General features: G+C 41.5%; 1 protein-coding gene across 1 annotated transcript in view; it reads left to right on the top strand.

Annotated features, from left to right (window-relative positions):
• Nucleotides 1-12,730: 12,730 nt before the first annotated feature.
• SERTAD2 (SERTA domain containing 2) overlaps nt 12,731-25,768 on the top strand; it is a 131,906-nt gene continuing 118,868 nt past the window's right edge. The window contains exon 1 of the mRNA XM_089519195.1: nt 12,731-13,086. The gene's annotated coding sequence lies outside the window, so the exon portion shown is untranslated. The remainder of the gene's footprint in view (nt 13,087-25,768) is intronic.

The raw sequence follows: 25,768 nt of genomic DNA, 5'->3' as shown, positions 1-25,768 counted from the left end.
GGAGGAGAGGGATAGGGGGAGAGGAGGAGACTGTGATACCACGTGACTGCGAATCTTGCAACTGCCACCAGTGACATCTCACATTTGAGGAGTCTTGGGATTCCCCAGGGAGTGATTGATGGGTTTCTTCCATCAATGAAAAAGGACACCCTAACCATGCTTGAGAGACGCAGCAGCTATGGGTTGGAGGCGACATTGTGATAAGTATCATAAAAGGTTCTGTTTTATGACTATTTAAAAGCCACATTTAGTCATGTCCATAGGCACTTGAAGGTCAAGATCTGGTTTTGTCAAACACATTATTCTATATTACAAAGATGGGGTTCTTGTTTGTACTAGACAAATACAACGGCAATTCTATTCCTGTCTACTCAAAGGTAAGCCCCATTTAAGTCAATTAAGGGCCCCATACAGACAAGCCAAAATAAAGCTGCTCCGAGTCACTTTGGAGGTATGCTGTTTAAATGATGCATGCGTACTAAGAGTCTGGAAGTTGCACCAAAGCTGCGCTCCAGTGCTTAGATCATGGCTTTGGCGCGGCTTCCGGACTCTTAGTATGCATTTAAACAGCATACCTCCAAAGTGACCTGAAGCAGCTTTATTTTGGCCTGTCTGTATGGGACCAAGTTTAGTCCCAGGTAAATGTGTGTAGGGCTGTACTTTAAATGATTTAGCTTTAATACAGGCTTCTAATACTCCCCTTTACTTATATATTAATGCCTTTTCCCTAGCTGATCCATATTACATTTGATAGCATTTTCAGTGTTGTAATTATGTCTATTCCCGCAATAATTTGTAGTTATTTATGACTTTTTGCTCCAAAGAGCAGAAAAAATACACTTGTCTCCCCTTAATGCCACTTTTAGCTTCCAACTGCATCCAGCAGTCTTAGATGCCATTGTTTCTGGTGCTCTTTTAGCTCCGTTACTTAATCTGTAATGCATACTGAAAGCTAAATATGTAACCCCATAAATGATCTTTGTAGCAATAATTTTCATAAGAGAGAGAGGCGAAAAGACACTGAGAGTATTGATAGAGGGAAGCGTAGAAGTTAGGCGTTCCAGACTCAGATAAAACCGTCCTAATTATACCAGATAGCCCGATGTAATAAATGATGAATATTTCAAAAATCTTTGTTTCCAGAATGCACACTTCAACAATTAGTAAGCAATTTGCTTTACACCCATTGCAAATCCCACATCATTTCATAATCCATGAGCCAGGAAAGGGTCTCTTTCTATTCATCCCCCCCCCTTTTTTTTTTTTTTTTTTGGAAAAGGCAGCAGGGAGCTCTGGCAGTAAAGAATAGTCTGCCTGCCAATGCTCGCTTTCTGGAAAACTGCACCCCCACCTCACATGCACAAACACACACACACACATATACTCTCTCTCTCTCTTCAAAGCATGCCTTGCTAGTGCTCCCTTCCCTCAGGCCTTCCAGGCCACTACAGGCTCTGAGACAGCCTACTTTCTCTTCATGGCAGGGAAAATGTGCCCTACCCCCACATTCCATTTCCAAGGCAGCCCTCTCTCTCTCTCTCTCTCTCTCTCTCTCTCACACACACACACACACACACACACACTGCTGCTTTTGGCTCTCTCTCTCCCATCTTCCTCCACCCCATCCCCAGCTTTTTGCATTGCTTCTTTCCTGACTTCCATAACAGCCCTGAGAGACACCTCTTTCTTCCTCTCCATGCGAACACACACCACTGTTGTGTTTCTGGCAAAAGAAAGCCTTCATGCTCTCAGCTTGAACACAGACTGATTGGATTTCTTTCTTTTTAAAATCCGACAAGGACTTTTCCTGTTCTTTCCCCTTCTTTTATGGACACTTTCCCCCTACTTTTGCCCTCCTCCTTTCCTTGTATTTTTTAAAAAAACATTGTTGCCCGAGGAAGAAACCTGTGAGGTTCTAAAGCTCGCACGGTTGGTCTGATAAAGATATCCAAATAATGTGGACTTTGGGGGCTGCACAATTAATAATAATAATAAGAATAATAATAACTTTGATTTATATTTCCTGCCTTTCCCTGTAGATCAAGGGGGGATTACAACCATAAAACAGCAACATAATAGCATTGTGATTCCATTTTAACTGTCATGAATGCTAGGCTTTGTAGTGTGATGAGCACTGAGCTCTCTGGCTAAAATTCTAAATACTCCTCCCTAAATTGCAAATCCCAGAATTCCATGGGATGGCACTTAAAGTGGATCATAGTGCTAGAACTGAACAGTACAATTGGTAATTTGCCTATACATACATACATACATACATACATATATATACATACCACATAGCATTTCTATATAAGAGAACAACATGTAAGGGACACAAAGGAACAGACAATACACAAGGAACATGTCTGACTTGTTGTTGTTGTTGTGTGCCTTCACATCAGGGACGTAGCTAGGATTTTAGGAAGGGGGGGGGTCCAGACTAAGTGCCACCATTATAATGGGGCTTGGGTGCGGCGGCACACCAGCAAACACCATTCATTTTTCTAATGGAAGGGGGGGTCCGGACCCCAAGACCCCCCCCCTTGGCTACGTCCCTGTTCACATCAAATTATGGTGACCCTAAGGCAAACTTATCATGGGGTTTTCTTGGCAAGATTTGCTCAGAGGAGGTTTGCCATTGCCTTCCCCTGAGGCTGAGAGCATGTGACCCCCTAACTAATGGTTATAAATGATAGGTAACTTGTATCAATTGCAATGACTAATTAGTTCTACTTCTACATATTAAATGCAAGCTAATCCATTATAACAATTGAAAATAATTAAACAAATGTACTCTGAAATGTCCATGTTATTTCTCTTAATTCTAATAATCTGTATATTTCTTAATTCTATTTTATTAGGTAATACTTATTCTACAATATATGCTGTAATGTTTTTGAGATTATATAAATATACGTCTATATATTCCCAATTTTAAAATAGAAATCAAAGACATATATTTGATTTTAATATCTGATTTTCATATGTTTGGTGACTTGTCTTATCAAACATTTTAAAGATGTGAGAATAACAAACTTAACAGTTCAGCAGAGACATCCTATACTGAAAGAAGAGATTTGATGTCATCTTAAACTGTTTTTTTGAGGACTTGTTCCTTCTTAAGGTAAAGCTAACGAATTTTGCTCATATCAACATGTTTTACGTGATCCAATGTCTAATTTTATCTCATAAGTCAGAAACGACTGAAGTACACAACCACAACAACAACAACAACAACAAGATATAGAGGATGGAGTAAGCTTGTTTTCTGCTGCTCTAGAGACTAGGACATGGAACAATGGATTCAAACTACAGGAAAAGAGATTCCACCTAAACATTAGAAAGAATGTCCTGACAGTAAGAGCTGTTTGACAGTGGAACACACTCCCTCAGAGTCTCTTTCTTTGGAGGTTTTTAAAGAGGCTGGATGGACATCTGTTGGAGCTGTGTTGATTCTGTGTTCCTGCATGGCAGAGGGTTGGACTGGATGGCCCTTGTGGTCTCTTCCAACTCTATGGCCTGTTACAGACCGCCCAAAAGGGACGGTCTTGGGCTGCTGCCGGTTGCAGCGCGGGGAAGCCGCTGCAGCCAAACCGCGCAACTCCCCCGCGCTGTAAAAAAGAAGCATGAAAATCGCGCTCCTTCCGGCAAGCCGGAAGAGACGTCGCAAGTGCCAAAGCGCGCACTCGCGACGTCTCTTCCGGGTTTAGACGTCCGGACGCTGTGCGTCCGTTACGTCAAGATGGCCGTGCCCGTCTGTATAGGGCTCTGCCATCTTGCCGTACGGAATACGCGCGAGGGGCAAGGCGCATCCGGAAGCGCCGCCCCTCGCGCGTATTCCTGGCGCAACGACGGCACCGCTTAGGCCTGTCTGTAAGGCGCCTATGATTCTAGAATGCTGCTGCTGCTGCTGCTGATAATGATTTTGGCTATTTTTACCAGTTGGGAGATTATCCTCCCCAAATTACAAACCAAAGCTCAATTCTATGCAAGTTTACACAATAGCTTCCAAAGCTTGCAAGCTGGGAGTTCCATTACATGCAGCAATATGAAGATATCCTGAGGAACTCACAGCATTCTTCCTACAAAGGACCACTGACCCTCACACTGGATTAGAGACAGTCTGAGATTTCAAGGTGAGTGCTCTATGTTCTCAAATGGAGATTGCTTCCCATTCATAGATACTGTGAATGGTGGCAGTTTACTTTAAAGTATTCACAGACCCTTCCTCCATTCCATCTCAAATGAAGATGGAGACAACGTGTCTTAACGTCATAACTTTTTTCTCCTTCTTTCCTATGTCCTATGCTGAAAGGGCACATGAAGTTTGAAAGCTTAGTGCAGTGAATTTGCGATTTCTTGTTGGTCTAAAAAAATATCCTACAATACAGACTTGGAAATTTGTCCTGTGGGAGATTACTGTATGCGGTTTTAAAACTGTGATTACAGCTGTAAAAATGCATCTTTAGTGATATTTATTGCATGATGCCACCTCCAACTTGTAGCTATTGTGTCCCTGAAATGTGGTTGGGGCATCCATTTTCACTGATGGGAGGAACCTGTCAATGAGCTTGCAATCACACTAGTCCTCAGGTGTAAAACGTTGCTGCTCGGGTAGTTACAACACTGACAGTCAAATGGTGTCCGTGTCTCCTCCTCTCTCCTGTCCTCCCTCCCATTTGCTATTGCAGCCTGATTGAGTTTTTTTCTATTTCTTTTTTTCTTTCTTGTCAAACTTAAATCACAGTAGCAGAGCTCCAAAATTACATGAAAAAATGTAAATAAAAATAAAAAACCCAAAAGACATGTTGGGTAGGGCATAAGGCAGGGTTAAGGGGGAGTCAGGAAGAGAGTGCAATGGCAGCAGAAGCCCCACTGTGTAAGTGGAAACATGGGTGCTCTGAATCCAGTATGAGGTTTATCAGACTCAAAGTTTTGGACCCTCAATTGCACTAAGGAAGTGTAAAGAACATTGCGAAATGACTGTTTCGCGCGATGTCTTACCACATTGCTTGCTTTTCCGTCATTCCCCCGTAACATCATGTTAGCGCTACAGTTGCGTGAAAGTTGCGATTTGTGTGATGCGAAACCATGCATAGCGGAACTTTTTACTACACTAGCGCCTTCATTTTGTCTTGAACATTTCGCATCAACATATTTGCGCATGCTCCTTGGAGGTTTTGGTGGCATCCTGACCTTTGTGCTTCTGGGGGGGAGAGGGGAAAGGGGAGAAACCCTTTCCAGTTTCCTGTTTCATGCGGGGCAGAAGAATGGGGCTGGAATGGATGACCCCTAGGGGTCCCTTCAATTCCTAGTGTCCTCGGAGTTCATGCGGGGCAGAAGAATGGGGCTGGAATGGATGACCCTTAGGGGTCCCTTAAATTTGCAGCCTCCTAGGTGTTCTTGCAGGGCAGAGCAACCCCCCCTCCCCTGGGGTTGTCCTGAAAAAGGAAGGCCACCGGAAGGGAATGGGGTGAAAAAGCAGCTCAGCATCATGGGAACTTTGCAATCAGTAACTTTTGCGTTGCATTGCGCTGCTGCCTACCACACCAAACCATTTCGCAACACATTCGCAAGGATAACGAGAGACAAAGGCCTGACTTCCCTTTCTTCCCGTAGTGCCCAAAAAGGGGAGGAATGACACTAAAACTACGGGAGCGTTGCACAACGGGCTCCCATAGAAATGAATGGCATCTAGAAGAACATTGCACTTTCACGTTATTGCGCAACGTTCGTGACGCTAACATTGTGCGATAGGCAGGAAAAATTGCCAAAAACTCACGTCTGATAAACTCCTAAGTTTCAATTTTTTAAAAACCAATGCAACTGCAGCAAGAACAGAGCTCGTGCAATAATGTCCATAGTCAGTATGGCTAATTTCAACATTTCTACTATGCAGCCTACTGAATCCCGTTTTTTGCATCATAACATAAACTCATCTCTGGCTCACTACTCTACTTTGCATGAGACAGCTACTAGTGAGCTTCCACATGAGGCCTTTATCATTCAGCTACCTTCAGGGGCAGGAAGCAGACAAGGAAAGCATCATTATAGGCTTGGCAAGTTGGGCTTGCCTTCCTCTGGGAGGGTTATTGTTTTTCCTGTTGGTGGGTCCTGCATGGCCTGGGCAGTTGAGGTCAGCACTTCCTTGAGACAGCAGCATCTGTGACTTCCATATCTGTGGAGTGTTGGATGCACTCTGGGATTAACTGTGAATTTTAAAGGGGCTGCAGTGCTGAAACCCTTTGGAGGACAGGCTTAAGCAGTCTGGATTGTTCCTTTGAAGTTCAGACCAAAACCTAGAAAGGTGGATTCACCACCTTTCTGATATGGAAGTCAGTGCATGGCCCAGTGCTGGAAGTGTTCTGACAGTATTGTGAAAGTTGTACCTGGCCTTCCCCATTTCACCTCCTGTCTCATTTATACTCCTGTCCTGTCTGCCATTAGATTCCTCAGTGTTTACCCAGTGCTAGTGCCAGTATAAACATGAACATGTATGCAGGGACGTAGCTAGGATTTTAGGAATGGGAGGGGGTCCAGACTAAGTGCCACCATTATAATGGGGCTTCGGTGCAGCGGCGCAGCAGCACACACCATTCATTTTTCTAATAGAAGGGGGGGTCTGGACCCCAAGAACCCCCCCCCCCCTTTGGCTACATCCCTGATGTATGTATATTGCAATGGGGACAAATGGGGCTTTTGACATATATTGGACTTGTACCTGTGTTTGTTTGTTTCCCTAGGATTCTGGCTGGAGCCAAGTTGTTGTAACATATAATTTCTCTAAAACTCCATAAAACCACATGGGGGATCCACTTCAGGATGGCATGGGGAGGAAAGCTTGTCCCCCTGTCCAAGTGGAGGTGAGGAGGGTAGCCTCTGTCAATATATGCCTATCTGAAAGGTGTACCTTTTTGCAGGGTCGGCTACAGGAAGAATGTCTGTTCAGAAAAGGAGGAGGTGAAAGGAAGCATGGAGCATTCACATAAATTCTAGAGGGCAGAAGAAGACACGGAGTGCGGGTAGAATTGTGTCACCATGGAAGAGGGCCATTTGTTCCCCAGTTCAAATAGCCTGAATGAGCTTGGCAGCAGTAGGCCTCCTGGGCTGACAATGCTGTTCTGAATGCCAGGTTCACAAATGACCAAACTTTGAGAGTAATGTACTTTTGTGTTTTTTAAATCATGTACCAAGCTGCTTGGATCCCAGTTCTGGGAGAAATCAATTAATTAATGTGCTAATGAAGGAATGCTGTAAGTCCAAAAGAGTGACTAATTAAAGCATTGGTTGATCTGTTAGCTGAGGAAAATGCACAGAACTGAATTTAAGAATTAAGTGAATTTGGGCGGCTAATCTGGCTCTAGCGTGATATGAAAAAGAAAGTATCAAAGACTGCCCTTCCCAAAAGATGGAAGCTTTTGTTTACTACATTTCAAGTTCCCATGCTATATTCAGTATTACAAAAAGGCACCTGCACTTAGGATGTGATAACATGCAGGTTTCTTAAAATTTATTTAAAGATCTGCAAAGGCTGAGGTATTTGGGAGTGGGGCCCATTGAATTCAAGAGAATGTCTGAGTAAACATGTAGAGGGCTGGTGTGTAAAATTATTCACTTGGTTGATCATTATTGAAATAAGTAGCCTCTATACCAATACTGACCACTCTGGATATTGCCCTGCAGCTCCCAGTATTCCTCACCATTGGCTATGTTTGCTAGGGTTCATGGGAGCTGTACCAATAGCTGGAGGGCTCACTTTGTCCAGTTTGTTTTAGAGCTTAGGTAAGACCCTAGAGAAAAGCAGAAAAACAGCAGGTTTGTGACAGCAATGCAGGTGACTATTTACTGAGACTTACATTCAGTACTATAGCAGCTCAACAGGGTAGTTCAACAGAATGGAAAAACAGGACCTTAACTGTTTTTATAACTTCTGTACTATATACATGCACACATGTACACCCCTCCCCCAGCCACACACATTCAGTTTACATCCACCTAGTTCTAACCAGTTAAAGCAGTGTTCCCTAACCTGGTACACACCAGATATAATGGACTAGAGCTCCTCTCATCTCAGTGAACATTGCCAATGGTCACAGGAATAGTCCTACAGAAGTGGAAGGCACCAGAATTGGGGAGGATGAATTAGAAGAAAGGGGGGAAAGCCTAGCACCAAGGGTCTATTCCAGGAATGGGGAGTGCCTGGCTTTCCAAATATTGTTAAGCTCCGTTTTCATCACCCCTTGCCGATGGATAAGCTGGCTAGTTCAAGTGGCAGTGGTATTCCAACAACATCTAGTGGGTCACATGTTCACTATACCTAGGATAAAGAAAACTTTATATATTTCTACTGCTGACCTGGTGTGATCCTGATGTTGGTTACTAGTGTCCAGTTCCCTATTTGTGTGAAACATAAAACAGAGCTCCAGTTCTCAGCTGAATAAGAAGCTACATCTGGCCTTTGTGCAACAATGTCAGCTTGAAATTCTCCTATATCATATTTCTCCACAATTGGGGGGCTTTGACCTTCAGGGTAAGTTAATACTAATAATGAGTAGTTACATGTTTACATTGGGGTTTGTTGCTGTGTGCCTCCAAGTTGTTTACGATTTATGACAACCCTAAGGCGAATCTAAGGCGAATCTCTGGGATGTGGTGGCTTAGTGGTTAAGACGCCAATTCTGATGACTGGAAGACCAGAACATTGGCAGTTTGAGGCCCGAGTGCTGCATGTTGGGGGGAGCTCCGGTCACTAGTCCCAGCTTCTGCCAACCTAGCAGTTCAAAACCACTGAAATGCAAGTAGATAGACAGGTACCATTTAAGTGGGAAGTTTACGTTTGGTGCAGTCATGCTGGCCACATGACCAGCAGAGCAGTCTTCAGACAACGCTTAGAAACAGAGATGACCACCACCCCCTACAGTCAATTACAACTAGACATTCATATCAAGGGACTATCTTTACCCTTAAGGAGAATCTACCACAAGGTTTTCTTGGCGAGATTTGTTCAGAAGGGATTTGCTTTTGCCTCCTTCAGAGGCTGAGAGAGTGTGATTTGCCTAACCTTACCTAGTGGGTTTCCATGGCTGAGTGGGGATTTGAAGCCTGGTCTCTGCTCAAACTAAAACATGCACTGGCTCTCACATAGTTTAGGGATGCATCAATTTTAGCTCCTTATGCTGAGAGATAAGATGCTAGGTGACTCTACACTGTAGAAATAATGCAGTTTGACACAACTTAAACTCCATGGCAGCATCCTGGGATATATATTGTGTAAAACTACAAAGTAAAACCACAAAACTCCAGGATTCCATAGGATGGAGTGGCAGCTCCTAATGTGTCAAACTTCATTATTTCTACAGTGTAGTTGCACCCACTATTTCAAAATTTTGCACAAAGAATAGACTGGGAACTTCAGCATTGGCTGGTTAGTATATCTGGGTATTTTAATATCCTTTCCTACAGCCACAGTATCAGTACACATAACCTGATAGTACCTGTAATTTTTTTCCATGCGATACTCAACAATTATTATTATTATTATTAACCTTTATTTATAAAGCGCTGTAAATTTACACAGCGCTGTACATACAATCTTTTTAATTGGACGGTTCCCTGCCCTCAGGCTTACAATCTAAAAAGACACGACACAGAAGGAGAAGGGAGTGGTGGTGGGGAAGGGGCCAAAATGCCTGGTTGTACAGGCAGAGTACCAGTCAATGTATATTAAAATTCATTTAATTCAGATTATGAATTCATTTTGCAGTTGGTGCATATTCCAGAATGTGAACACCCAACGGAAAGAGGCAGATATATATCACATTTCCCACTATCTCCCCCCCCCCCCCCAGCCCTTCCATGCTTTGGGAAGAAATGTGCACTAGTTTCCCACTACTAGAGTTTCTTTGATTATAAACTACAATCTGGGGTTGGAGTTGTAGTTCTTTTAAATACAAGACCATCTCCACGAATCATAGAGGGTACTTGGTGTGCATATAACAACCCACCTTTCTCATGTGAGGACAAGATGTGTGATTATTCATCTAGCACCAGCTAAGATGCCTTCAAATCTCGCTGGAAAGACACCACCGTGACCTCTCTCCTGAAGGGGTGATCCCCAACCTCTTTTTCCCACGAATCCCCCACAAGCAAAGCCACCTCCTTGCTCTGTTGGACACCTGTGTCTTACCAACCCACCCTTATGCAAAAGTCACTTAGGGTTGCCAGATTAAAAACTACAGACATCTTCTATACTATCCATGTGGGAGCATGAATTTTTGTTGGTGTGACCTTGTGGTTTCAATGTGGGCCAATGTCTCTGGAGACCAAGGGTTCAAGTCCGGGCTGAGCCATGAAAACCAGTACCCAGCTTGTTGTCGGCATTTGGCTAACACATTGTAAACTGCTTAGAGTGCTTAGAGTCTTAGAGTTGGAAGAGACCTCAAGGGCCATCCAGTCCAACCCTCTGCCATGCAGGAACAAAGAATCAAATTACCGCTGACAGATAGCCATCCAGCTTCTGTTTAAAAATCTTCAAAGGAGACTCCACCACACTCCAAGCGAGTGTGTTCCATTGCAGAACAGCTCTTAGGAGATTATCATATGAGGAAAAAAGGGGAAGAGAGAGGCATAATCCTGGCTAAACTGGAAGATTTTCTCATGATGTCGTGCTTACCCTGGACTTTGCCCATGAATAACCTGGCATACTCCTGAAACAAGCTATTTACGGTGAACTCCTGTGAATGGTTTCTTGACAGTGTAATTGAAGTGCAACTGCAAGAGTGTGAAAGTCAACAGCACTTCATTAGCGCTGTTGCAGAAACAACTAGAGATACCCAGAATGCATTGTGGTGGAGGCAATCCATTCGCATTACCAGGATTGGTTTTGCAGTGGAATTTCACTCTTTTTTTCCATTTGTGGAGCACAGTTTTGTCTACAATGTATGAAAACAATGTGTGGAAATAATAAATTTTATTTTGTTGCCTTTATTCTGTGTAGCCCGAGAGAAATGATTTGCAGAAATGTGCTGTTGTGCCGAAACAGTGCAAGCGTGAAATTATCAGATACAATGTACTAACTATTCATTTACGGATGTGTGTGAAACACAACTGCGATATTAAATGCCAATTGCATGAATACACAATTCTGCTAAACTATCGAGCGTCATAGCGTAGTGTTGCTTTTCATTTACATTGCCGCAATTATTACTGAATCGGCCATGGTTTGAGAATTTCCTTACTGTCAGGAAGTTCCTCCTAATGTTGAGGTGGCATCTCTTTCCCAGTATCTTGAGTCTGTTGCTCTGTGTCCTATTCTCTGGAGCAGCAGAAAAGAAGCTTGCTCCAGCCTCAATATGACACCCTTTCAGATACTTAAACAGGGCTATCATATCACCTCGTAATCTTCTCTTCTCCAGGTTAAACATACCCAGCTCCCTCATAGGTTTCTAGACCTTTCACCATTTTGGTTGCCCTTTTCAGGACACACTCCAGCTTGGCCACATCCTTTTTGACCTGTGGGGCCCAGACCTGGACACAGGATTCCAGGTGGAGTCTGACCAAAGTCTAAGAGAGTGGCATTATTGTAGAGAGTGGTACGAGTTCACTATGGAGTGGATCATATGAAGGAGATTGGGAGCTGATCCTGTGAATATCCCAGGGGGGGAAAATCACGTAATTACACACAACGATTTCACACAGCGTCACACGAAACTTGCAATTAAAGCAGTCACAAAGAAGCAGCAACGCACATCTTTTTTACTTTTGGGATCTTAGCGACAAACGCATTTCCGATATCACTTTGTTTGCGCAATTACGTGCAATAACCATTCGCGGAATGGCTCGCCATTGCTTTAAATGTGCTTTAATCTCTCTTTAATGTCAGGCCCAGTGTGATAAACCCCAGGAGGCGGTGTAGAAATATAAAGTGGGGCTATGGCTCAGGAAGCAGGCAAGGGGTGGCAGAGGCCCGTCCTTCCTCAGAAACCCCATTCCCCTCACCTTCTTCCCTCCCAATTGCTGCCTTTTCCTCCTCGCTTAGCAAACCCCTGCCCAGCTTGGGTTGGCCATTTTGTACCATGGATAGCATGGAAGTGGGGGGTGCCTTTCCCCTCTGCCAGGGTCTCACCCCTGCATCCCTTTCCCCCTCCCCTCCTCCTCAATTAGGCCACCCATCCTTATGCCTTTATTTCCCCCCTTCTCCTCCTCAGAAGACTCATTCTGGGTGAGCCAAAGAATTAAAAAAGGGGGTGGGAATAGGGAGGGAGGCCATTCTCCCCCACCCTCCCCACCTCCACTGTGTGGGGAAGGAGCTGGGCAGGTACTGGTGGCCCTGCTTGCCACTCAGTGCCAGCTGGCTTGGGCATAGGCTCCCTGGAGAGGAGTGGGCGGGCCTTTTGCTCCCCCCCCTTTTTTTTTTTTGCTGTGTGTCTCTAACTCCAAGTCTGTGTGAGTCACACACTGTGAGTCTCTCTCTGCACAACCCATCAATCCCATTAAATGCCTGGGGCGGGCACCGTCTCGCATCCTTTTGCCTCTGCTTCTTGCACCACCAGCAGCAGCAGCAGCAGCACCAGCAGCAAGGGCTCCTCCTGCTCTTCTTCCTCCTCCTCCTCCTCCTCCTCCAGCATCCTCCTTCTTCTCCTTCTCCTCCTCCTTCTCTCCTTTGCAGGGGCTGCTGCCCTTGCTCCTGCTACATGGCGAGCTGGTTGGACTTGTTACAGTGTCACCTCCTTCTCCTCAGCTGCTCGCCCAACTTCCCTCCCAGCTAGCCTTCCCCTCCTTGGCAGAGAGGCCACTGCAGAGTGATGGGATAGAGCAGCAACCATTGGAACAACTGGGGGAGCCTGAGGTTCATCCATTGACCACCCTCTTTTCTTGCCTTCTCACCAGCCCCAGGGCTCCCCCCCCACTGCTCCACCTTTGAAGCCTCCTGAGGCTCTTTCTTGTGGGTCTGCCCCCTTCCTTCCTTCCTTCCTTCCTTCCTTCCTTCCTTCCTTCCTTCCTTCCTTCCCCCCTCTTTAGTTTTCTTCCCTTCCTTTTGCTTCCTTAAATCTTGTCGACCTGGAGTGTTGAAATCTTCTGGAAAGGGTGAGTAGAAGAGAAGAAACAGGGGTGCTCACAAATGCATGTTTATGAAAAAGTATTGAGTGCATGAGGTGGAGTGTGTGCTTTTATAACAGTAGTAGTGCTAGTACTAACAACAACAACAAAACAACAATCGTGACAACAATAGCAATAATAACAGCAACAATAACAGCAACAATACTAACAGCAGTAGCAATAATAATAGCAACAATAAAGTGTTGTTAGTAGCAGCAGTAGGTAGAGAGATCTTGTAGTAGCTTTGAGACTCACTGAAAGATAAAAGTTGGCAGCGTGAGCTTTCCTAGACTTCTGCCTACTTCCTCAGATGCATATTATTATTGTTATCATTATTATTATTATTATCCAAAGGTACTGTGTTAGTCTGTCGAATCAGTATGTAGAGAGATCTTGTAGCACCTTTGAGACTCACTGAAAGAAATTGGCAGTGTGAGCTTTCCTAGATTTCAGTCTGCTTCATCAGGTGCATATTGTTATTATCATTATCATCATCATTAATATTATCCAAAGGTACAGCCATGTTAGTCTGTAGAATCAATATGTGAAGAGATCTTATAGCACCTTTGAGACTCAAATTTCAAATTTGCTGTACACCACCTTCGGTCCCTATATTGGGGAAAATGCCAGCTATAAGTAAATAATAATAATAATAATAATAATAATAATAATAGAAATTAAAAATCTAGCCATGTCAGTCTGTAGAATCGGTACATAGAGAGATCTTGTAGCACTTTTGAGACTCACTGAAAGAAAGAAGTTGGCAGCAGGAGCTTTTGTAGACTTCAGTCTATTTCTTCAGATGCATATTATTATTATTCCTGAATTATAGTCTGTAGAAGTATGTAGAGAGATCTTGTAGCACCTTTGAGACTCACTGAAAGAAAGAAGTTGGCTGCAGGAGCTTTCCTAGACTTCTGTCTACTTCCTCAGGTGCATTTGGTAGACTGAAGTCTACGAAAGCTCATGCTGCCAATTTCTTTCTTTCAATGAGTCTTGAAGGTGCTACAAGATCTCTCTACGTACTGATTCTACAGACTATTATTCCCTTTGAATAATAATAATAATAATAGTATGCATCTGAGGAAGTAGGCTGAAGTCTATGAAAGCTCATGCTGCCAACTTCTTTGTTTCAGTGAGTCTCAAAAGTGCTACAAGATCTCTCTATGTACTGATTCTACAGACTGACATGGCTAGATTTTTAATTTCTATTATTATTATTATTATTATTATTATTATTTACTTATAGCTGGCATTTTCCCCAATATAGGGACCGAAGGTGGTGTACAGCAAATTTGAAACAACACAATGTGAAACAACAATATATATATATATATATATATATATACACACACACACACACACACAATTTTAAAAGTTCAAAAACAATGTTAAAAGTTAAAACATTTATGCATTTAAAATGAAAATTCAAAAGTGAGATAAAATGGAAATGAAAAGAGAGAATGAAAACCTAAGTGTGCTGTACTCACCTTACATACTAATGGTTAATTCTGAGTTAATGCCAACTGTTTAAAATTTTTAGATGATCTTATTTTTTTGTTTTTGTTTAAAGAATCAAATAAAATTTCCCTGTAATGGTACATCTCTTTTATTTTTATTTCTCTTTCCAGTCTTAAGGGATAACCATCCACCCATTCCCCACCAGCTTTACAATTATGTAAAATTGGAAACTCTTAACTATTGGTTGGTTTGAAATTGTTGATCTATGTATGTATTCATAATATGTTCTGAGATGTGAATAACCATGATTATTCAGGAAAATGTTAGATTGATTTGAGCTCCAGTTGATTTCAGTGGGATTTGTTTCCAAATAAGTAAGGATCTTGGTAATTTTAGAGGTAATGATGGTGACTGTTGAACATCCTTGGTATTATTATTTGGAGAGGAAATCTGCTGACAGTGAGCGATTGATGTGTCATGTACTTGCTTTTGTATGCTCCCTTCAGTTCCAAAATGGATTGGGATATTGCTTATGCTGACAGTCTTGAACCAAAGTTTACAGTGACAGAGCATGCTTTACATTGTATAGTTTGATTATCTGGCATAGTAAGAAAACAAAAATGAATTGCTGTACCTTGTACATCTAGGAATTCTAAACTTCTTTACTAACTCTACAAATCTTTGGAGGTGTTCTTTAGTTTGTGTTTTGAAAGTTTTTAGATGGCTGCTACAGGTAGCCAGGATGTCTGTACAGATCCTCCAGGTTCAGAGGCAGTATGTCATTGAATACCAGTTGCTGGGGAGCAACAAGGGTAGAGGGATATTGCCTGCTTGGGGACATGCCAAGGAACTTTGGGAAGCTGGACTTAAACAGAACTTTGGTGGGATTTGGCAGCAGTCTCCCTATGTCCAGTCAATAACTGCGCTCTTGCCTCTTCTTGCCTTCATTCTTCACCTCAAAAAGTTTCACTTAATGGTGTAATGCTAAAGGTGTTGGCCAGAACAAGCTAGTTTTGTCACTGCTGCCAGCATTATTTTTTATTTTCCAAGTAAAAATGTTTGAATTGTGGTTTTAAGATGGGTTTCCATTGTGTAGACATGTAGCATGTACACAATAAAGGTAGAGAGCTAAGTAACTTTGATAGTTCTTTGTTAATTTGACTCATTTTAGAAACAGATTGTGTCTCTAAGTTTGCCACGCACATCATTTATAACATTCATAACAACATCCCCAAAGTGAAAATTTGACAACTCCAAAAAGTATTATTAAATGTTTCATTAATATTTCAGTTGATTCCTTTCAGTTGTATTTTGTTTTAATTTACATTGTAAGCCGTCTTGGGTCCTATGCTGGGAGACATTTGGGATTGTGCTGGGAGACGTTTGGCATATATAATTTAAAATACTAATTTATTAAAATTTTAAAAATTATTTCAGAGTAGACCAGATATGCAATGTTGACAGAAAGCTTGGAATAAATCTGACACAGAGAGTCTAGAAACCATTTTAAAAGGAGATTTCTGTGGCAACATGGGCAGGGAAAAAAGCTCGCTTCTATGTCTGCTATGTGTACATACAATGACATTTTGTGGAGTTTTCCCAGTGTGGTTAGAGACTTTTTACACAGTTAGCCATTTGCTGATAAGTTTTGTCTGCACGTTTCTGACATGTCAGCCGTCATGTATTCCAATTTGGATGCTCTCTTGTTCATACATAACTTCCACCTCAGTGAGTTGCATACACCTTGATGAGTTTCCATTTTGATACAGACTGTTAACAGAGTGTTTGAAGTGGCCCATTCAACAACGTGTTTGCAAAGAGTGGTTGATGTTTCTTTTTGGTAAGGAGACATTGCCATCTTTGTGAAGGCGATGTTAATAAGTCACATGGGGGGACAACATTATTGCATTAGAATCATAGATTCGTAAAGTTGGAAGAGACCACAAGGGCCATCCAGTCCAACCCCTGACATTCAGGAACTCTCTGCCATGCATTGTTTGGTCTAATTAGCTACCAATCTAAAATATAATTTCTGGGCAAGAACAAATAGTCTGCACAATTTTTGAAGACTGATATGCAAGACTGATTGAAAGTGATTGGGATGGAGAACTTGTGTCTCTCCAGATTCTGTGGAATTGTCCCAAGCAGCACTGCAACTGATGATGAATTATGGGAAGAGAACACCAAATAAGATCTACAGGGATGTTAGTTCTCTACACCTGCTATAAATTATCAGCCTGAGGGTAGAAACATTTGCCTCAGTTTTTCTGGAGAATGTTGGTTGCTTGGAACTAGATAATAAAAGGTGATGGAACCTCCTGCATGTCTGAGCTGCTTTTGGTGCTTTTCCAGCATGATATTCATCTATTCTTGGCAGACTGACCAGCTAGGTTGGGGGGCTTGAATCACTCTTTGCAGTGGTCCTTCTTATTCTTAACATTTCCAGCAGATGGCTGGCAAAAAGCAGTGCAGGGGGCCCTTGACATCCTCTGGGTTTTGGTTCAAGGACCTCCTATGGATATCAAAATCTGTGGATGCTCAAGTCTCATTAAATACGGTGGCATAGTAATATGGTTTTCCTTATAAAAAATAGCAAAATCAGGGTTTGCTTTTTGGAATGTATATATATTTAAAATATTTTCAAGCCATGGATTCTTGAATCCATGGATAAAAATATTAGTGGATATGGAGAGCTGACTGTATTAGCAGGTCAGACTGTATAAATCATCAGTGATTTTACTGACATTTACATTTTAAATTTTTTTGTTTATATATATATATGTGTGTGTGTGTGTGCATGTTATTGTTGTTGTTGTTAACTGCTCTCGAGTCAACCTCGACTGATGGCAACAATGTGGATGAGACCTCTCCAAGATCCCCTGTCCTCCATTGCTCTGCTCAGGTCCTGAAGGCTATAAGGCCTGTGGCCTCCCTGATTGAGTCCATCCATCTGGCATGTGGTCTCCCTCTCTTTCTACTGCCCTCGTTTTTTCCTTTCCTAGTATTATTGCCTATTCTAATGATTCATGTGTTCTCATGATGTGACCAAAATACAATAGCCTCAATTTGGTCATCCTGTCTTCCAGAGGGATTTCAGACTTCCAGGGGGATTCAGACAGTATCCTCAGCACTTTTTTCCAGCATCACATTTCAAATGAGTTTATTTTCTTTTTATCACCTTTCTTCACTGTCCAACTTTCACATCTATACATGGTAATGTGAAATACGATGGCTTTTAGATTGTAAGCCTGAGGGCAGGGAACCGTCCAATTAAAAAGATTGTATGTACAGCGCTGTGTAAATTTACAGTGCTTTATAAATAAAGGTTAATAATAATAATAATAATAATAATAATAATAATAATAATTGGATGATCCTTCACTTTAGTGTTCAGATTTATATCTCCACAGTTTAGGATCTTGTCCAGTTCATTCATAGTTCAAATATCCCAATCCTAGTCTTTTTCTCATTTTTTTACTGCAATCTTCATTCTGCTCAAATGTTTGATCCAAGGTATGAGAACTCTTTGACTATTTCTTTTTTTAATTAATTTTTTATTCGTTAAAATCAACTCGCATTACATCTGTGTTTTCATAATTCAATTACATCTTGTGTCTTCCATATTGTATATATACATCTTATTCCACGGTATCCAATTACAATTACAAAAAAATAATAATACTACATACCAAAACTCCCTTGCTTCTTTTCCATCACACATTACATAATCTTGAAATGAAAATATTTTTCTTCTTCTATATTATTACTCTTCATATCTCACGTGTCCTTATGATCAAGTTGTTGAATATTCTAATAATTTTTTACTTTTCATCTTTTTCCCTTTTATTATTTGTGGCTCTATTTTTAGTTTATTCCATTTTTTTATTTATTATTTTAACTTTTTAATTTCCAAACATTAACCTTCGTAATATATTCATTTTTAAGACTGCCACTCTACCCAACAGAGACAATTCAAAATTATTCCATTTTTGCAGATCTTTCGTAATTTGGGTCCATACCCAAATTTCAGTTTTCTCATTGTTTAGGATGAATTCTTGTAAATCTTCTGTGGCCATTATTTTTGTATTCTTAATGTCCAACATCAAGCTTACCTTGGTACTTTTTTCCTTGACCCTCTTCAATTATTCCAGATGTTTGCTGGTTTCTGCTAGTCATGCTATGTCATATGCATATCATAGGTTGTTAATGTTCCTTCCTCTAATATTCACTCCTCCTTCCTCTGAGTTGAAGCCTGCTCTGCGTATGATATTTTCTCCATAAAGGTTGTATAAATAAGTATGCAATTGTGCCTGACCCTTTTTCTGATTGGGAACCATTCAGTTTCTCCGTACTCAGTAGTGATGGCAGGCTGTTGGCCTGATTATAGGTTATGCATCAGGACAATCGATGTGGTTTCTTTTCCATAACTTTTCATGATCTATGCAGTCAAAGTCTTTGTTGTAGTCAATAAAATACATACAGATTTTCTTACAAGGAATTATACTGAAGTATTGCTAACAGTCTCTTAAAGGATCCAGGCTCCTCTGTCAAACCAGCTTTTTAATGTAAAAGAATAAGTCTGGTGCAAATATGTGACATTGGCCCGAAGCACATGGGGCAAATACACAGATTCCAGCTGCGTTCAGCTCTAGCATTCAGATGACTGCCCCCCTCCAAATGCAGCTGGAAGCCATGCTGACGTCACACCTTCCAGGAACAACCGAGCCAAGAAGGAGCAGATAAGATCCGCTCCTTCTGGTGGCCTGGTTTAGGACTATGGCGGCAGCCTGGATCAGGGCCAAACACATGCAGTTGCCAAAGCCCCAGCACAATAAGTGCCAGAGCTGCTGTGCCACTACTCTTTTTGGCTTGTCTATTTTGGGCCATTATGAGGACAAGGATTATTCATATGATGCAGTAAATGACTTTATTATATTTATTATTATTCTAATTGTAGAATGGCCATTTAATTTCTGTTTCATGGTGAAACACTGTTATGTACAGTTAAATATTAGTTCTTGTTCCACAAAGATTTTGTGCACTTAGTATTTGATTAAGTGTTTTTTCTTAGTGCCCTTACATGCATTTAGAGCCAAACAGAAATTCCTAACTTCATGATTACTGTTATATGAAGACAGTCTTTACTGTTACGACAGACCCATGGGCTTCATGAGCAATATTATGTCCTTACATAGTAGACATGTTCTGTTTCCTGATTATTTGACTTCAAGTAATTTCTGACTTATGGCAATCCTGAAGCGAACCTATCATGGGGTTTTCTTGGCAGAATTTGTTCAATTTGCCTTTGTCTTCCTCTGGGGCTGAGAGAGTGAGATTTGCCCAAGGTCACCCAGAGGGTTTCCATGGGTGAGTGGAGATTCAAACCCTGGTCTCCCAGCATCCTAGTCCAGCACTCAAACCACTGCACTATGCTGGCTCCTTTCATGATTATGTTTTAGGTTTAAAGCAACCAAGTAGTGTATATGATTGTGCAGAAAACATAAAAAAGCCAGAAATGTTATTAGGATCACTTATTTTAAACTGGATAGGAAGAACAAGGGGGCAGACATGGAAAGGATCAGCCAGGAAAACTTTATTGTGCTAACATAACTCCAGAGTTGTTTCAGTTCGAGCAATACATATTGGACCACAAGTCACAGAAAAAACATCTTAAAATGTTCTAGGCAATTTCTTGATTTGAATTAGAATTTTTATTTCCAGAACAAAATAAATGAAATACTGAATTAAATAGCTTTTGAATGGTAAGAACTGGGGTCTGTTAGGGAAACGGACATGACAGAACTGGGGAAAAAAAAATCATTTGAAAGCTTCTTGCACCATAAATAAAATAATCCAAGAAGTTTGGTTTCTCCTCCTGTGCATAGATTGTTCTTAGTAAGAGGACTGTCAATTATGCTGCATTCATTTTAAAACAACAACAAAATGAAATTTTGCTTCAAGGAATGGAATTAAGCTTGGCATTCCTGTGGACATGTTGTTTACCCAAAGGTGAAGTTGTGTAATGGCACCAAAATTTTACCATAGGCTTTATGGGAATGGAATCAAGCATGTAACCTGTCCTGTGAGCAAGGCTAATTGGAACTTAGATCTGATGTTGTTGGAAGTTGATATTCTCCATTCTCCAACTCTGGGTTGCTGTTTGTCTCTGCAGAAACCTCAGCCCTTGAACGCATTGTCACAAAAGCAGCCTGCCTTATAGAGTGGTGTTGAGTCCTGTTGCAATGTATTTGCATCAAGGCATGCATCTTTTAAATTTAAATCTCCTGTGACTCTTGAAGCTTATGGAATGAAGGGAATTTGTTTGCTATTAGTTTCATCATGTTTCCGCTTGCTTGAATCACTGGGTGTTCATTGCTATGCTTTGTGTCACTGATGGGGATATTTTAGTTATTAACATTAATTATATATACTACTTTACCTTTAGGGGCTTTTTGTGTCTTCATATTGCCAAATGGTTTATGTAGTAAACAAAATTCTTACGTTTTAGGATTTTGACGAAACTTCACTATAGTAATGAGGAAGTAGTTTTCAGCAGAGGTGACAAAAAGCTTTTAAAATGCAGCTCCAAAAATATCTCCTGTTCAACAATCCATGAGAGGGAACAATTATGAAACAGGTAGCTGCCTTTCTAAAAGATGTGTGAATATATCACATAGGCCCACCCCCGGATATTTATTAAATAAAAGAAGCATCTTTAATGTGTTTCAAAGTGCACAAAGTGGTCACTTATTTGTGCTTTTGAAAAGGTGTAACACACACGTGCGCGCGCGCACACACACATTTGTTGTTGTGTGCCTTCCAGCTATTTTTGACTTATGGCAACCTAAGGTGAACCTATAATGGGTTTTTTCTTGGCAAGATTTGTTCACAAGATGTTTACAATTGCGCTGAGGCTGAGAGCATATGATTTACCCAAGGTCATCTAATGGGTTTCATGGCCAAGCGGGAAATTGAACCCTGAGTCCAACACTCAGACCACTATGCCATGGTGGTTTTCTTCATACACACACACATGCAATCCCTTTGCAAAGGTCTAAATACAACTACAGTCAGCCGTCTATATCTGGGGGGTTCCGTTCTGGATCCCCCTGAAGATGACAAAAATGTAGGGCCTCAAGTCCTGTTCTTCCTAATGGTGGCTGGATGTGTGTGTAAGTCTGCTGCAGCGGCAGCATGCGTGCACCACTATTGAGGAGAACAGCGTGGGGCCTTCCACGCATGCTCCAGTTTGTGGATGGCGAACCCTTGGTTGGGGAAGATTCTGAGGAAAAACTATGTTATGTTAATGGAACACCCACTTGAAAAGTCTTCTAGATTATGATCTGACATAGCCATACATTGTGCGTTTGATTTCATTATATCTGAGATCTGATGCCCTAAAGATATTCATGCTGTGTTTCTTTTTGCCCACTATTCACTCTCTGTCTCTGCCCCCTCACTTATACATGCACACGCCTGCCCACCCACCCCACACATGCATGCATACACATACAGACAAGAGAGTAAGAAACAAATTTACATCCCTCAGGTATAAGCTAGTGCCATTAGAAAGTTTTAGCAAGTGGCTGGAAGCAAGTGATGCAGAACTGATACCATTCTGTTCTTGCTTCATAAAAGCTCTCGTTTTGTTGTTGAAGTCGACAAGTCTTGTAAGAGCTACAGTCTTGGATATAATGTTGCTGGTTATCAGAGGTGGGGACTGATAGGAGGCTGCGTGCCTCACTGCAGCTGTTTGATCTGTATAAGGTCTAGGAAAATTAAGAACTTGGCCAGCAGCAACCTCACATCTGATGGGCCCTAAAAACATGTACTTATGTGAAGATACAATTTTTTTATGTTACTCATTCAGTGATGCAAACAAAAGTAAGGGTCATTAACATGGAAAATTAAGAATCAAGTTCATTTTGATATTTCAGAGCAATTGTTGGGGGTGTGACAAACTCCAGTGTGTCTTTTGGGGTGGTACTGTAGTTGATGTGCACTCCTCTAATGTTTTCAGTGTAAGAGGGGGGAAAGTGTTGCCAGTTTCTCCTTTCAACACAGTCTTTTTTGTCTAGCAATTTAAGGAAAAGAAGATTGAAAAAAAGCCTCAATAAAGTAATGTGCTATTATTAAATAGGCCTCATGTGGATTAGAGGAAACTCTTGATAAGGGACTCTGGTACTAGCCTAAAGCTAAGAAGGGCTAGATAGCCACTTAAAAAGCAATCCTTGAAAAGACAGAGATTTTAAAAAGTAAACAAATAAGTTCTACATTAACTTTAATATTGCCTAAAGCCTTTGCTGTGAAAGCTGACTCAAATCATGAAGCTATTTCTTCCTAGAACTGCTCTAAATTTCTAACAGTGATACAGTAGCAATGACTAGATTGAGGGGGCAAACACTCACTCACTCTCATACACACACATTTCCATGCCCTTTCATTATAGGAAAGAAGCTTACAAAGTTTGGGGGAAGGCAATGACTAACATGAATGAACATATTCTTTGTCCTGCATGAACTCAGTAAAAATATCTGTGTAATTTGTACATATATAGTAGGTAACTACAGTTGTACAGTTTGTGGATGTCCTGTTTATGGTCTTGAATTTCTGCGGACTGGAAGCCAGGAGGGATAAAATGGCGTGTTCACCCATGGCACACGTGCAGAGCTGTGCACAGGGCCATTATATCCAATGGGGCTTGGATATTTGCAGTTTTTCTGATTCATGTGGGGGATCTGGAAGGTATCCCCTGCAAATCAGGAGGGATGACTGTAATATAATTTTTAGGAAAAGCAGCCTTGTAACTTGTAACAGAACAATGTTGCAGTGGTGTCATCGGAGATTGCATTATGAATCTGAGATGTAAAAAGTTGTGGTTCCTATAGTAACCATTACATTGTCCTTAAAAAAATCCATGGCGGTAAGGATTACTGTACATACCACAGATTTTATGCTGACACGTACCCCTAGTCCACCCCAAACACGCACGAAAGGTGATTCACTTGCACGTGTGTGCTTTCTTTTCAGCTCCTGCATTTCTAGCTTAGCCGGACATTCTTCTTGGAGTGCTTGTTTGCCTCTCTTCACTGTGTCATCCTTCTTTGCCGTATACCTGAGGCACACACCCATTTCAGGGTTCATCTTCAGAACAACACTGAAGATTCCAATACCCACCTGGGGCAAGTAAGAGTATGTATCCTGTTGTGTTCAGGCACAATGGTGAGGAAAGTTTTCTAGCGTTCCTAGGAGTGTAAAGTTCTGTGTTCTCCTTTTGACAGAATCTCTTCTACTGAGTGTAAACTAGTCCTGTAGAAAATATATTCGAGGATAATCCCCGCTTGTTGTTTTTATGTGCCTTCAAATTAACCCTGAATGAATGGCAAGCCTGTGCTAGGGATTATTTATTTATTTATTTATTTATTTTGGCCAACATTTATTCGAAGTTTGCTATTGCCTTACTGTTAGGCTGAGAGAGTATGGCTTGCTCAAAGTCACCTAGTGACTTTGACAGAGCAAGGATTCAGACTTCCATTTCTCAGATTCCTAGTTCAATTCTCTAACCTCTATACTGTGCAGGCTCTCGTAGTTATCTCTGTTCCCAAATAATTGTAAGATGCCACAGCTCTGCATATTGTAAGATACAGAGATGCCACAGCTCAGAGGGGAGGGGGTGAGATGGATGTGGAAAGATCTCTCTTTAAACAATTCATGTCATAAGCTACTCTTAGAAACACCCCATCTGAAGAACTAACTTACAATTGCTTTGTTGCTGTTAATTTGCCCTTAGGTCAACTCCAACTCATGGCAACCTCATGAATGAAGTGTCTCCCTATCCTCTACTGCTCTACTCAGGTCCTGTAGACTCAGGGCCATGGCCTCCTTGATAGAGTCTATCCATCTAGTGTGTGGCCCTCCTCTCTTTGTACTGCCCTTCCTCTTTCCTATCATTATTGTCTTTTCTAGTGAAACCAACCTTCTCATGATGTGGCTGAAGTATGGCAGCCTCAATGTATCTAGGCTCATAGGGAGAGTTTGGCATGATCTAAGACCCACTTGGGGCCAAAACAGATGGCGCTGAAGGGGTGGCATGACACCACCCCTTTGAGCACCAAATCGGGGCTGCAGCAACCACATGCCATGTCTTCAATCTGGCTATTTGCCAGCATAAGAAGAGGTGGCAAAGCTTCTTTTTGAGCAGGCAAAAGAGCGTCCTTTTAGCTGCCACTGCAGCTTTACAGTACTCCTGTGACATGCAGCATATTAACACAATGCTGCCAGAAGGTTGCAATGCTGCCCACCATCTGGTTGGGTGGGAGGCGTGACACCAGCTTGGGGGTAGCACTGGGGCATGCGTAATCTAAACTCCACACCCCCACGCTGCCCCAAGCTGGTGCTTACTGCTGGTCTGTTTGGGACCTTGTTAGTCTTTTTAGCTGTCCAAGGTAGTCTCAGCACTCTTGACCAACACTACATCTCAAATGAGTTAATTTTATTTCTATCTACTTTCTTCACTGTCCAGCTCTTATATCTATCCTTGGTGATGGGAAACGCTATGGCTTGGACAATCTTAATTTTAGTATTCAGTTGTGTATCTTTGCATGCTCCAGTTTCTCAACATCCTTTTTGAATTGTGGTGCCCAGAACTGGACACAATAATCCAGGTGGGACCTGACCAAAGCAGAATAGAGTGGCATTATTACTTCCCTTGATCTAGACACTATACTTCTGTTGATGCAGCCTAAAATAGCATTGGCCTTTTTAGCTGCCACATCACACTGTTGACTCATGTTCAACCTATGGTCTACTTGAACTCCTGTTGATCTGAAGTATGGGAAGTCTTTAACTATTTCAACTTCCTCATCATCTACTTTGAATTTATGTAAATCCTCCATTATTTTCTTAATGTTCAACAGTAAGCCTGCCTTTACACTTTCTTTTTTAACTTTCTTTAGGAACTGTTCAATTTTTTTTTGTCATTTTTTGCTAGTTGTATGGTATCATTGGCATATGTTAGACTATTGATGTTCCTTCCTCTGATCTTAACTTTCCAGCATGTAGTGCCTTCTCTGTAGTGGATATGGTTGTTGATTTTGGGAGACTGTTTATACATAGAAGCTTTTGCAAAGTGCTTCAAAAAGTAATACGATTTTATATTGGAGAACAATTAAAGTGAGAGTAAATGAGTTGCCCAAGGTCACCTAATGGG

The sequence above is a fragment of the Sceloporus occidentalis genome, unplaced genomic scaffold (genome assembly GCF_023333645.1).
Source record: "Sceloporus occidentalis isolate IW3139 unplaced genomic scaffold, rSceOcc1.0.p SCAF_4, whole genome shotgun sequence".
Classification (NCBI taxonomy): domain Eukaryota; kingdom Metazoa; phylum Chordata; class Lepidosauria; order Squamata; family Phrynosomatidae; genus Sceloporus; species Sceloporus occidentalis.
The sequence above is the reverse complement of the archived record's forward strand: the minus strand, read 5'-3'. Positions and strand labels throughout refer to the sequence as shown.